This window comes from Mus caroli, chromosome 18 (genome assembly GCF_900094665.2).
Source record: "Mus caroli chromosome 18, CAROLI_EIJ_v1.1, whole genome shotgun sequence".
Classification (NCBI taxonomy): Eukaryota; Metazoa; Chordata; class Mammalia; order Rodentia; family Muridae; genus Mus; species Mus caroli.
The window spans coordinates 70,465,945-70,481,120 of NC_034587.1; the positions used below are offsets into that span (position 1 = coordinate 70,465,945).

The window sequence follows — 15,176 nt, forward strand, 5'->3', positions numbered from 1 at the left end:
TGAGAGAGAGAGAGAGAGATTGAGAGAGAGAGGTTGAGAGAGAGAGATTGTAATTGTTATTGGAGTGTGTGTGTGTAGTGTGTAATTTGTGTGTGTGTGTGTGTGTGTGTGTGTGTGTGTAGGTGCATATACATTTATGCATTCGTGTGGAGACAAGAGGTTGAGGGTGTGTCTTCTATTGCTCTCCACATTATCTTGAGACCCTGACTTATTTCTTGAGAACCTGGAGCTACCAACTGGCCAATGAGCTCCAGGTTTCTACCCTGGGGTTACCAGGGGCTGCCATACCTGGCTTTTTGTGGGCACCGGGGCTCTAAATTCAGGCTCTCACGCTTGTGTAGCCGGCACTTTACTAACTTAACTGAGTGTTTACCTTCCCCACGCCAACTGTTGCTCTTTTTAGATTACAGATTTATCATTAAAAATTTCAGGAAAGAATGGCTGGAGAGAAAATCGTTGCTCAGCCGTTAAGAGCGCTGGCTGTTCTCCGGGAAGACCTGGGTTCAGTGCCCTGCACCAACATGGTGGCTCACAACCATCTCTACTCCAGTGCCAGGGCACCCAACACTCTCTCTGGTCTCCCAAAGCACTAGGCATGCAGATGGCACACAGGTATACTCGCGAGTAAAACACCCATAAACATAAAGTTCAAAAAAAAAAAATTAAAACAGCGTTTGAAACCTTTTTTTTTTTTTTCAGAATCTAAATAAGAAGATTTTAAGTTTTCAGATAGCAAAAGAAAAAGCAAAACGCCAGGCCAGATGATGGCTTAGTGGGCAAGAATGGGCAGCGCTGAGCAAGCATGGGGAACTAAGTTCGAATCACCAGTCCCCATATAGGAAGCTGGACAAAGAGTTATGCATGCTTGTAACCCAGTACTGCAGTGGAGGGGGTGGGTCCTGAGAGCTGAGTGACCAATCAGCCTTGATGAACTAGACAGCTTCGGATTCAGTACAAGACACTGTCTTAAACCACTAAGGTGGTTGATAGCAGTGGAAGACAACTGGACTCATCGTCTGCCCCACCCTCACCCCAAAAACGTAAAAATGTTAATATTTATTAAAAAAAAACCCACAGAGTAGTCTGAAAACCCTTTCAACATTTTCTACATGTATAAGGTTTTTATAAAAGATAACAGGATCCTTCAGTACATGCTGTAATGCAAAATTTAAAAAAATAAATCTGAGAACGTGGAGCCTGTTCCATGTTCAAGTCCAGTGTCGGCACGGAGGACACCTCAACTTTCTCAGGTGTTGATTTTCTTTAAACAGCATGCTTCAACTATTTGCATAAGGTATTATTTACCACATAAATCTCTCAGAAGTCTTCATTTGACAGGTAGTTTTTGTACTTGGCTTCCACTTATACAAGCAGTGCTCGAAGCCAGTGCCCACATACTCATCCATTCACCAAATGCCAATTACATGCAGCTGTGGATTGGACCGCATTTGAATCTGTGCCCGGTGCTGTAGGCATCGGCAGTTTGACCCAATGTGGTGATGTTGGAAGGTCGCAGCCCCACTAAGGTCTGTGCGCTTACTCTCACTAAACCTCCCTATCTACAGTGTCTCATTATAAATGACAAAAAGCTGACTACTGTATCCACCTATGCTGCCCTTATCACTGTGAACCAGAGCAGCAAAGCAGCAAATAGGCCTCTGGTTCAGTGGAACTTAACGCTCTAACAAGAAGACAGCGGTAAGTAACTGGAGATAAGGCAGGCTGCACTAAGGCCCCAGAAGGCAGCAGACAGGGACAGGTGATGTGTCACCTTATCTTGGCAGAGAGATTACTTTAGGCTTCTTTGAAAAGATACAGCTTGACTAAAACCTGAAAGGTTTAAGTATAAGCCATTCATTAACCTGAGGGAGGGATAGTTAAAACAGCAAGAGCAAAAACCAGAGGCAGGAAGGTGTTTGGAATGCCCAGATAACAGGCCAGTGGAGAGGAAGCTGGCCAGCACATGGGGTGAGGTAGACCAGATAGACCAAGCAGGAGCTTGTGTGTCACTGGGAAGCGTTCTAACTCCACTCCAAACACCCTGGGAAGCCATGAACCAATCCAAGCAAACAAGCAATGTAACTTGATTTGTAGGTTTACAAATTCCCTTTGAATAATCTCTGAATGTTGATGAAGATCCCAGAGGAAGCAAAAGTAAAAACAAAGCCCAGTCCGGAGGCCACTAAGGTCTCCAGAGTGGCAACGGTGGCATTTAACGGTCAAGGACGTGACAGCCTGTAGAGAGAAGCTGTCCTGATGAGATTTGCTGATAGACCCTCTGTCCTTGGTAAAGACACGAAGACATTTAGGGACAAGTCTAGCTGAGATGAGTCTTAGTCTGTAGAAATTTTTGCATTAATCAGGACGGAGGTGTAAGACCGTGTGGTCCTGGATCTTTATGCTTCGAACCCTGAGCCCCAGCTGTGCAGGGTCAGGATTACACCCGCAACCTGAGCTTCAGTCTTCTGGGGACTTCTCTTACCCCGTGAGACTTCCTTCCACCTCTGACAAAACAAACGCAGTAATCACCCATCCTGGTTAGTTTTTATTGCCAGCATGACACTTGCCAGAGTCACCTGGGAAGAGGAAAACTCAAAATGGGATTTTTTTTTTTTGACATCAGATTGGCTTGTGACATATATGTGAAGCACTGTCTTGATTGCTAATTGATACAGGAAGGCCCAACCCACGGTGGGCAATGCCACCCCTGGGCACTGGGTGGATGTTGGGTTGTATAAGAAAACTGCTAAGCATAGGCCAAAGTGAGTGCTTTATTAAGGTTCATGATACTGCAATGAGGCATCATGACCAAAAAGCAAGATGGGGGGAATAGAAGCACAAACAGGGCAGGAACCTGGAAGCAGAAGCTGATTCAGAGTCCATGGAGGGGTCCGCTGCTTCCTGGCTTGCTTCTTTTAAAACCCAGTACCATAGCCTAGGGATGGCGCCACCTACAATGGGCTGAGCCCTCCCATATGGATCACTAATTGAGAAAATGCCTTACAGCTGGATCTCATGGAGGCATTTCCTCAAGGGAGGCTCCTTCCTCTCTCATGACTCTAGATGGGACAAAAACAGCCAACATAACTGACCCTTTATCAACTTGACATACAAACACATCACTATTAAGCCTCAACCCTTCCTTTCTTACTCATCTCCAAGGAACTTATGAAGTCCTACAGTCTTTACAAACTCAAATGCATTAAAACCCCAGTCCCTTTAAGATAACCAATTTCTTCTAAAGCCCAAAGTCTTTTAAAACTCAAAATTCTCTCAACTGTGGACTCCAGTAAAATAAAAAAAATAAACCAAATACTTTCATAGTTCAAGAGGCAATCAAAGCAAAGCAAAACAAAACTCCAAGTGTCCAGTGTCTGGGATCCACTCATGATCTTCTGAACACTTCCAAAAGGCTTGGGTCACTTCTCTAGCTCTGCCCCCTGTAGCACGCACAGCTTGTCTTCAAGGCTCTGGATAGCTACACCCCACTGCTCCTGTTGTTCTTGGGGCTCATCCCATGGTCCTGGCATCTCTAAAATGCTGGGGTCTTCTGCTGCAACTAGGCTGCACTTTCACTAACAGCTCTCATAGGTTTTCTTCATGGGGCCAAACCTCAACTTCTTTATATGACCCCTTCAGTCCTGTCCCCTCAACTAGCCTCTATTTCACCAGAGGTCACTAATCCTATCCCAGCAAGCGTGGACCAGCTGGGGAATGCATACTAGCCTTATAATCTGATAGACGAGATGTACCCTTATGGAGCCTCAGTCTCCTCATCTGGGAAATGGAGAGGACAACACTGATGTGAAGTCTGAACAGTACCGAGTACGGCGCCTTCTGATGCAACAGGCGCTTGATAACATGAAAGGCTATGATTCTTCTTTGACGGTTTTCAAGGATCCTATTTCCTAGCAAGTAGTCAGGAGACTTCTTGGCTCAAAAGAATTTGAAATAAAATTAAACAATTGTCCTATGACATCTCCCTAAATACAATGAATAATCTCCCCAAAAATGGAAGGCTCTCGAGGTATAAAATTTTTAAACAAACAGAAGCATGTGACACCCATCATAACTGATTACCACTTCTAGGGGAGAACGGGAGAGCATCAGTGAGCGATTGAGCTGATGCTGGACCACGACTTTAGGATGCAGCCACACGGCTGTGCATCCACATTTCTAAAATGGAGACCTAAGTATCTACATCTTAGGAAATCATGTTCCTCGCTCAATAAAATGCCTCCAAAGTTTGCAAGGCCCCTTCTATTGGGAAGAACAGGGTTTGAAGTCAGAAGGTCCAAGTTCTAGCCTCTTGGCTCTGCCATGTCTTAGAAAGTCACATATTCTCTCGGGTCCCCTTTTACTTTTCTGCCATGGCACTTCCAACTTTGATGATTGTTAAGGGAGAAGGGGGCGTCCTTCACATCTCTCACGGGGCAGCAGTGCCAACGAAGACAAGTTGGCTGGTGCTCCTGGATTCCTGAGGAGAGCTAAATAATCTTTGGAACAAATAAATATTCAGCAAATGATTGGGCCTCAGCACAGAGATATGCATGCCTACTGTTGCCAACACAAATAACAAAGCTTCAGGGTCTGTGTTTCCACGGGAGGCTAACATCCTATTCCTGTCTCATGTCTGGTTCATGACATAGCCCAGCATCCCTGCTCATGCCAACATGCCAGCCTGAGGTTGTGCCTTCCCCCGCTCTGGGACTCTAGAGGGAACGGACCATATGAGGGACAGCGAGAAACACCAGACTTAGCTTTGATAAAGGGATGACACAGTCAAAAATAACCCACAACAGAGATTTAGCAGAGGTGGTTTCCATAGAGGGGGTGTGTGCTTGCCACGCTGGGACAGGAAGGGTTACTGAGAGCCAGGAAGAAAAGGGCAGTCAGCGGCAATGATGGCTGAGCTCCACTCCTCTCGCTGGATGAGCCAAGGACTCAGGGATTTTTAAACTGAATTCTGAGTGCTGGGTAAACATCATTATAACTCATGGCAAAACAAATCAAATCGTGGCTGATCACTTCACTTCTTTTCAGGAAGGGCATCATGATTGCAGACTGGTTAGTATATAATATCCAGACCCCGTGGACTTTAAACCGGGAGTCTTTGGCTGTAAGGGAGATGGCCTAATTAAAATGATACATTTTGCCATTTCTCAGTTTCCATTCACTTCCTTGTGTAAATGATGACCTTAATAAGCTTGGATCACAGGCGACAGGATGGGCACCCAGGCCAGGTGCCCGAGTTTTGAAGGGGTTAAATATGTACATACTGGCTAGCAGAGTCCGCTCTTCAGGACAGTCTTTTCAGATATTTTTGGGGATTTAGGCTGATCTTAGCTACCCAATATGTCCCTTTACACACCTGTGACAGTCGATTTGGAGACTCTGCACTCACCAAGGGAGCCACTGCTTGCTCATTCAATTCATCTTTCCAGAGACAGAAGTGGGTTCAGTCCATACCTCAAGGCAACATAATTAAAAAAAAAATCTTCAAAATTAAGAAACAAATCAAAAATGTCTGTCACCAGTTTTATCGACACCACAGGAATGATCCCCAGGAAAGATTAAGGCTACGATATACTAAGACAATGGAACCCATAAGCAGTTATGCACCAGCTGCTGAGTAATTGGCTTTGTATACAGATCAATGCCTGGCAGGTGAAGGTCACCAGGAGACACCAGAAATGAAAACGTGGAGACAGAGGTAGGTCAACTGTCAGTTGAAAAAGAGACGTGACTGACGGAGGGTCGCTGTAGAGGGCAGAGGCTCTTCAATACATGTACACGTGTGACTTTCACAGCCAAAAAGGAAGTTTAGGTGCAAAAGAACAAAGTTTTCAAAAGAGTTGGAGCTTCCCTCCAAAGGAGTGGCCGACGGATCTCGCAGAGCTTCCTATCACGGAAGGAGCAGAGATGGCCTCTCCAGGGTGATGTGGAGAAGATTTGGAGGCGGAGAAGCTCAACCCGGGGCTAAGATTCTGTAAAGGCGAACAGCCAGAGGGACAGAAACAAGATGGATGAAGGTGGCTTACAAGAGCAATGATGGAACAAGAACATCCTAGTGAGAATTTTAGGTCCTAAGGCAGATAGATCACGGGCCAGAAGACCTACCTATCCTTCCTCCTGATTCTTGTGACATGTGATTGGTGCCACCTCTGCTTCCAGCATCCTCCTGGCTTCAGGCTCACAAGGGTTTGTCCTATAGCTCTGTGGACTCTGCAGAGGACACCAGTGTGACTTTCTAGTGAGGATCGGCCAGTACTTCATAGGTTGGAGCCTATCAAGGGCTTAACAAACTGGAATAGGCCAGGAGGGACCTGAAGTCAAGGTTAATCCATGAAAGTCACGGTCAACAGAATTCAATGCTATAGGTTTTTCTGTGTCCTTCTCATTAACTATGCCAAGGGCTTTTCAAGTCGGCACCTTCTTTTCCTCTGTGTGCAGCAGGGGATAAAGAGCCTTTCCTTCTAAACTTAAAAACACGGATACAAGCACAAGAGGGTCCTCCTCAATTAAAAACAAGTTCTTCCAACCACGACTTTGAAGCAACAGAACCTCCCATTTTGCTGTTGCTCACATCGGTTTGCCCACTGTGGCCGAACCCTCACACGCCTCATAGGAAAGCCCTCAAAGATCCCAGCATGGAGAGGGAAAAAAAATCCTCCAGTGGTTATTCACAATTGAAGGCCTCCAAGTGGAACCCTTAGGATGGAGGGACGGTGGGGCAGTGGGAGTCACCACCAGTCATTAAACACACACACCCTTCTTCCCTATGTTAAGCCTCGTAGATATATATAGTGTCATAAATGATCTAGTCCGATCCTGAGGGGTGGGTAAAAACGACAGCATATTAAAGATGATGATGAAAAAAAATTTAGAGTCAAGGCTCAAACACCTGAGCCTGAGGTGCCACAGAAGGTTGATGACAGAGAAGGGACTGAAATCAAGACCACGTGACTCCACCGGGCATCACACTGCTCTGGGGTGGCAGTTAATGCCCTCGAGCCCATTCTTCTCTTTAAAAGTGTTTACTCCTTTATCTGTGTGTGGTGGTTGTGTGTGTGTGTGTGTGTGTGTGTGTGTGTGTGTGTGTGTGTGTATGTTGCCCTTGCCAAAGCACTTATGGGGAGGTCAGAGGACAATTTTGTCTGTCACATTTATGTGGGTCCAAGAGATCAAACTTAGGCCACCAGGGTTTGCAGGAAGTGTCTCTATCCCATGAGACATGAGCGATCTACCCCATGGTGCCCTTTTCCCGTAAGAAGTTATAGACCTGAAGGGATAAAACTAATCAAAATGGAGTTTCTATGGGCAATAGGAAAGAATAGTTCAAAGGCAGCTACCCGTGCCTGCGGCAACAGCAGGGAATACTAGAGTCCACTAGCACCCAGTTTGCAAACCAGGAGTCTAGTGCAAAGCCCTGAATTTACTGAAAAGAGCTGAGGGAAGTCACATAGCACATAGTCACTCAAAGAAGCTTCGCTACTTGGTGGCTGGTTGCTGATCCTTTTTTTTTGCCTCCAGAGGCCTGGAAAGAGTTGGGAATCTAAGCTGACACCAGAAATGGTGTCTGGCCTGCAGGTTCAAAACGCTGAACTCTGTGGCCATGATCGGACAGCATGCAGCTTAACTTGGTTGGCCTTGTACTCTTTTGTGTAAATTGTCATCCTCCCTCCCTAATTTATGGTGGAAGACACTTGAAGAGATTGCTGGCTGCCATTCAAACTGCTGTCCTCTTCTTACAGAGACACTTTCAGTTGGGCATGAGGCCAGCCGGGAAGATTCCATCCCTCAGTCCTCTGGGGAGACTGGAATGTGCAGGACTTTTTGACTCAGGGTCAGATCCTGAGACAGGCACAAGCTCTGCCTTTCAGCTCTCTCCTTCCTTTTGGCCATGAAGAGGCCCTCAATCTCAAGAAAGAGGATCAGCCAAGAAAGCAGTTAGATCCCTCAGCCTCGGCCAGCAATATGATTATGGTGGGCTGCTTATCTTGAAAGGAGAACAATAGAGTGCTGGGTAAGCGACTACGACCTGGGCACCTCCCCCCTCCTCACTTAGGTGAATCAGGATATAAGTGCTCAACGGACCCCAGTCACCAAACACACACACGCACACACACACACACACACACACACACACACACACACACACACACACACACACGCACAATTACTAAGGAACACATAAGCACCCCCGCTACCCCAGAGGCAATGCAAAAGCTGAAACAGCATGCAAAATAACCTGAATGTCCACACGAGTGACTAACCTGGTTCAAGGCCCCAGGCAAACAGAACTCTGGGTCCCGTGCTCACAACAAAAGGCCACTGTATTCCGTGTGAAAGACTTGGAACTGTTATTAACATTAAGGACAGGCAGAGCTTCAGCGAGCAAGGACAACTGAGCAGGCTGCTGGTAGGAACTGGCTCTCAGGTCCTTCCTCCCAGATACCATCAAGGCAACAGATGCCTACAGAATAAAGAACGTGGCTTCCCAGAAAAGTGGCATGTTTGTCCTCTGGCTTCTGTTCCTCCCGTGATTCTTGGTTCTCCTCACACCACTGACGTCATGCTGGATTCATGGAATTGCAGCACAAGCGGGCAACTGTTCAGCTGTTCACAGGACCGTGAGCTTTCTGTGTGTCTCAGACGCCTGAGGTGATGAGCTACCGTGAGGCTGATTCTTAACGATGGCAATCAGAAGGACTTTAAAATCCTGAATACCTTCATTTTTATAAAAATGTTTAAAAGACAGAGGAGTTGGAAGGGGAAGAAAGAGGGGAGGGAATGGTGTAAAGATAGTACTGTGTATGAAATGCCCAAACAAAATTCAAATTAAAAAGTTTTAAAAAAAAGAATTGATGGTATATTCAGGTAATTAAGTAATATTAACCTTATTAAAAGAATCTAAACTTAAAATTTGATTTTTTTTTTGAGACAGTATTTCTCTGTGTATCCCCAGCTGTCCTGCAACTCACAGACTGGCTTTGAATTCACAGAGATCTGCCTGCTTCTGCCTCCCGAGTGCTGGGATTAAAGGCATGTGCCACAACCACCAGCTAAACTTTGATATTCTATAGTTTGTATTTTGACTTTTAATTTTAACACCTTTGGAACATTTTAGAAAAAAAATCTGTAAACATTTAAAATGCTTTTTAAAAAAAATAACATTCAATTTTTATTTCTATTACAATATAGTCAGATTTGGCACACATTTGAATTTTAACCCTTTGGTCCTTATTATCACTTGAATACATATTACACTGGATAACATACTTAGTGATTGCTCTGGAAAGAAGGCAAGATAACAATCTTTTGGAATATATGGCATTTATAGTCTAACACTCCATCCAACCATAATCGATTAGCAGAATGCCCAGCATGCTTTAATGCTCTGTCAACTTTGAGTAGTTTTCCTTTAAGTTCCATTTATATCAGGTTCAAAACCAAGCAAAATCTATAGTAAGAATGGGAAGACAAAGGGAACTTAGGAGGGAACATGAAGTCTCCACAATAGGCTATAGCCTGCAGTCTCACATGGTACACAGTATTTACATTTCTAAATGCTATCAAGCTTCATGGACTTTTGCTTATGTAACTGATTCTTCAACTTAGGACGAGGGAAGGATGTCTGGTATCTCTGATCCCTTCTGTGACAGAAACCAGTACCCTTGCCCAGGCAAGTGATGCTAAGCATGACCATCATGGCAGACTCCCATCAGAATCTCCCCCAGTTGTTTGATCCGAAGTTCCCATGTCTGATGACGTGGGCAGGTGCCTCTACCGCAATACCTGCATTTCCACTGGGCCACTTTATTTTTCTCTGTAGACTTTCAAGATCCTTGCTATGTCATTAAATGGCTCCCTGGAGTTTCCCTGAAGCCAGGGGACAATGTTGCAGCAGCCAGAGAGGGATGCAGATCTCTGAGGTGATTTCTGCAAGGTCACTTTGGCCTAGGCCTGGATAAGGAGTTAAATGTCAATCCTGCTAGTAAAAGATCCACGCTGTTCCATCTTCCAGTAAAGATGCGTCTGGCCCTGCTCCCAGGGCAGAATCTGTGGCACATGCCTTTAATCCCAGCACTCGGGAGGCAGAAGCAGGCAGATCTCTGTGAATTCAAAGCCAGTCTGTGAGTTGCAGGACAGCTGGGGATACACAGAGAAATACTGTCTCAAAAAAAAAATCAAATTTTAAGTTTAGATTCTTTTAATAAGGTTAATATTACTTAATTACCTGAATATACCATCAATTCTTTTTTTTTAAACTTTTTAATTTGAATTTTGTTTGGGCATTTCATACACAGTACTATCTTTACACCATTCCCTCCCCTCTTTCTTCCCCTTCCAACTCCTCTGTCTTTTAAACATTTTTATAAAAATGAAGGTATTCAGGATTTTAAAGTCCTTCTGATTGCCATCGTTAAGAATCAGCCTCACAGTAGCTCATCACCTCATTACTCGTTGGTAAATGCTAAAAAAACAACCTCTCTCAGAAGCGATAAGAGCTCTCCTCCATGTCTGAATTAAAAGTCCATCTGAACTTCTCTGGCTTGAGACAGTTCCTTATGCACACAGCTGTTCTCCTCTTGTTGGGTATAATAAGGTCAGTTGGTCCATAGCCAGGAGCCATCCATTATCAAAGACTACTCCCTTACAGTCCCGGAGCCAAGGCTGGCTCCATCATCAGTAGTCACAGAAAATCCAGTGACATATTGTTATCTAAATTGGATCATTACAGAATTCAAGTTCATAATGAGCACAACCCACCACAAGCTAAGCCTAGCACCAAACAAGCATGGGGAAGAGACAATTATTCTTCAAAATGCTCCCCACCAAACAGGAGGAGGAAAATGAATGGCAGAAGTTGATAGCGTTCGACAGAAGCCCAGGAAGAGGGCACAGCATACCTTGAAGCCTCTGACGTCATTTGTCTAGCCTCACCTCTCTACAGATAAAGAAATGCCAGCAGGAGGCACACCTGTGACTCAGCTCTGAACCATCCCTTCTCTTCTCTGTTTGTGGAGGCAACACTAGGAATCTGCCACTTGGAACCACAGCTTGTCTGACAGCAGGCTCCCTATTGGTTTCTGCCAGCGGGGGGATACCACGAAAAACTGCAAGGTAGGAGCTGGGCTCTTCGGACATCATGGGCCCTGTGATGCTCTTCAGCTTGGATGGACCTGGTTCTGGCTCCCCCTTTTCCCAGCCCTCATCCCCAGCACCAGCTTCATTGCAATCCCTTGCCAGTGTCAGCCTCTGGGAGGAGCTGCCCCTAATGCCTTAGTCTCTCTGCTTAGAGTGGTGCTTGTCAATCATCTAGTGACTATATCTGGTCCTTTAGCTTTCTCCTTTGTTCCTTCAGCTTGAGAGGGAGTGGCTGCTTCCTGTACCTGTATCTCTGTGTCACTGCTAGGTCCTCTCTTCTCTTTCAGGTCTTGAATGCCTATGTAACTGATACCCTCTTTTAAACTCCCTGTTCAAATAACTGGTGCGGTGGTGTTCTTCCAACCATGCTCTAACCACGTTCCTGAATGGTACAGAAGCCGAGCACCCTCACTAAATTCTCTCAACTCTGGATGTGGCTGATCTCAACCAGGATCCAAGTCTTCATGATCCCAGATCTTGATTTACTGCTCGCTCCATCCCCCACATCTCCTGTCCAGCATGATGAAAGAGGATACAGTGATCCAGGGGTGTTTCAAGGTAGCCGTCTAGAATCAAATCTTGACTTGCCATTTACCAGCTATGTGATCTAAGACAAGTCACTTAAAAAAAACCACTCTTGCCTCAGTTTCCCCATTTATAAAATATAGTTGGGAACAGAACCTATGTGGGAGACAAAGTTATACCATCCCCAAACAGGAAGAAAAATGAAGCTGCAGACAAAAGAAACCAGGTGCAAGACATATATTTATAAAGTGTCCTGTCACACATACACACACACACACACACACACACACACACCAGAGAGAGCAAAGGTTAACCACCAAAGGCAACTTTGGACCTTTCTCTTCTTGCAGATGACACCCTGGGAATCTACATGAACTAGCTTTCCTAGCTACAGTTCAGCTGTTAGCTAGCTGTCCGCAGTCTCAAAGTTCTTCCCTTTGGATTGTCTCTTTCCTACAAGTCTCCTGGTTTTTGCTGAAGATGCAGCAAAAGCCAGACTCCACGGGCACCTCTTTGAGAACTACTTAAATACACATGTATGTCTCTCACATCCATATTGGGGTAGACACCTCAATAAATATTTGCTTCTCTCTTAATCATTTGCCTTGATAACAGGGGTCCCTTCGAACTTGTAGATCATGGGAATTGTCCTCCCCTTTGTCACCACGGGATGCTGAGCTTCATAGACACACGCAGCGCTTCAAACTGTACCTGACATCCCTGCCCTCAGCGTCATCATTGCCAGCAGGAAGCAAAGCAGCAGCAGTCCAGGGCGCAGTTCTCAGCCACCGTCATCTGTTGGAGCCTCATTTCTACCCCTATTCATTGTGGGAGTTTACCTATATGAACTTTATCTACTGAGCCTCAGCCCCCTATACCATAAGACACCTTACAGGGCAGAGGACTAAACGTGATAAAGCACACAAAATCTTATTGTAGCACCTGACAGAAAATGCCCAAGACAAGGTCTTTGCTACTGTTATTCATCTTTTTAAATGAAATGAGCTGGAAGTCTTCTGACATCTCTGGGACATGTGCCTGGCGGGTGAGTTTAGGGTAAGACCACCTCAAATGGCCTCTGTGTAAAGGAGGGTTTTCAAGGCATTCTGAACAGCGATGGCTCACACTCTCAGAGAGCACACAAGAGCTTCCAGTCAGCCCGGAGGAAGAAGAGCTCCAAATGGTCACCCAGTGTCACCCGTGGTCTTGCTGACTCAGAGCCAAGGCAAGTCATACTTAGAGTCAGCTTTCAAGAAGGACTTCCAATCATGTGCAGTATAATACTGTGCAGTTTAAATCTTGAAGTCAAGAAAATCTGAACCCACAAGGAGAAGGGCAGGGGACACAGGTAATCTGCTATTATCCTGAGTGCCAATGGTTATTATTTTCAAATACCAAATAAATCTTGTTTCCCAGCAAGCATGGCAAAGAGGGAAATATAATCACTTATATAATTCTCCTTTTTGGTTAGGGGAAAGAATTATTTTATTGAAAGAAAAAAAAATGCCACGATACTGCACCAGAAAGTAATTAAATGGGACTTTAAGTAAGGAACCCGGAGTAGCACACTGGGCATTGTCGAGGAATTATAAGAATGCGCTGTGGGGCTTCTTATTGAATATATTGTTATTAATAATAAGCCTAACAGAGTTAGGCTGCAGGTTGCAGCCCTATCAAAGAGGACAGCCACTGCCAGTGACTCCCCAGGCCAGAAAGGAAATAGCACAATTTCCTCAAGACAGTTCCAGAAATGATTTTTCCCCTTTCACAGAAAGACAAGAACGTGACTGATAACAGGAAGCTACCAAGTCTTAGAGATGAGTGGTAGGGATACACAGGTATGTGACTGAGACCATTTTCAAGACCTGGCAGTTCCAACTTGATATCACATCTAACCGTGCTTGTTGGCCAGCTCAACCCATCCTTCTGGCATTTCTGTCTGCTGCTGCACTGTTTGGAACAGCGCTCTCCTACAATCAAGATCCTTCAACTTCAACCTGCCCCAGCACATTGGATAGCATCAAAACAGCCCATACAATCAACAAGAGCAATCAAACGGCAGAGGGGAGCAATTGATGACTGAAAAACCAATCCAAGCAGTAGTACATGCTGTGCCTGCCTGGAATCTCAGTACATGGAAGGTAGAGGTGGAAGCATAAGGACTTAAAGTCATTCTCAGCTGCCTAACTAGTTCAAGACCAGCCTGGAGTATGCAAGACCCCATCTCAAAAAGACCAACCAGAATCCAAAGACCCAGACCCACGGCAGAAGACACAGAAGTAAGAGTTAGGAGAGAGAGTTAGAAACCGGAGTCTTGGCTCTGCACTTTGACGGTTTGTAAGACCATCTGCCTACTGAAAATGCCATTTGTTTTTCTGGAAAACTGGATATATGACTACATAGGGTGTCAGTTTTGTGTTGCTGCAGCCATGCTTGCAAAGAACAAACTTAGGGGCGAGGCTTGTTTCTGCTCACGGTTTCAGCCCAAGGTTGGTTGACTCCATTGCTTTAAGCCTGAAGTGAGGAAAAATGTCATGGCGGCTGGAGCATGGGCAGAGGAAGCTGTCCACCTCGTGGAAGCCAGGAAACCGAGGATGGAGAAGGAGACAGGGAAAGAGCTACCATTCAAAGACTTTCTGCCAGTGACCCACTTGTACTGGCTAAGGCCCCAGCCCTAAAAGTCCATTCAGCTATTGGTTAACGGATGAGTTCATCAATGGATTAATTTACTCGTGAGCCCAGAGCCCTCATGATCCAACCAGCTATCAAAGCTCCACCTCTGAGTACTGCTATGTCCAGGACTCAGCCTCGAAGCACAGGGACTGAGAGAACATTTTATTGCCAAGCCACAACCACATTCCACCCTCGCCAGAAGGAAACCGTATCAGTAGGGAACCAGAGCTGACACACAGTGAGTGTGTTCAGAAGACTTTAGCTTTGAGGGTCCAGACACAAAGGATGATGACAAGATTGTGACAACCATCTATAAGGATGACACCACATTCATCCGGGAGAGATGGTGCTCCAGGTAGAGACAATCCCAGAGCCTCCATGACTGAGCCTGCCCGGCAGATTTCTCCTTCACACAACACGTATACCAGGCATTGGTAGCGACTTGGTCCATATGGACACTTAGGGTCACAGGCTGAGTTGGCGTCACTTCCACATGGGTCTCCAGGATCACAGCAGAGGAAGTGAATCAGACTCTTAGACATTCTGTCCAAATGTGTCACCTCCTCACGGGTTTAGGAATGGTGGCCAACGAAAGACTGCATAGACTAGCTGCAGGGGCATAGCTATGCCTACCCAGTATGCACCTGTGTCTGCTTCTGCCCTTCCCTGGCCATGCCAAGTTCTTTGCCACAGACTCCTTCAAGAAAGTCTTCCAACTTTTGCTTCTTGGAGTTCATTGCTCTTGTTTGTTATCTTTTCCTCTAACTTCTACTTGTCTAAGTACAGGAAGAGCTAGGGGGAGCTGGAACCAATGGCCATGGTTGTAG

General features: G+C 45.5%; 1 protein-coding gene and 1 long non-coding RNA gene across 9 annotated transcripts in view; one reads left to right on the plus strand and one right to left on the minus strand.

The window, feature by feature from the left end:
* Positions 1-15,176, minus strand: part of Mapk4 (mitogen-activated protein kinase 4) — a 137,282-nt gene that overhangs the window by 80,326 nt on the left and 41,780 nt on the right. For 2 of the 8 annotated variants that reach the window (XM_029472135.1, XM_029472139.1), the window contains exon 1: positions 8,277-8,624. The exons of 4 other annotated variants lie outside the window; for them this stretch is intronic. The gene's annotated coding sequence lies outside the window, so the exon portion shown is untranslated. Of the gene's footprint in view, positions 1-5,371; positions 5,470-8,276; positions 8,626-15,176 lie in introns of those variants that run through there. 2 more of the 8 variants (XM_029472136.1, XM_029472134.1) reach the window with 2 other exon arrangements.
* Positions 10,821-13,088, plus strand: LOC110284863. The gene is made up of 3 exons (XR_002376992.2): positions 10,821-11,127; positions 11,439-11,709; positions 12,312-13,088. It is a non-coding gene; the product is annotated as an uncharacterized LOC110284863 (long non-coding RNA).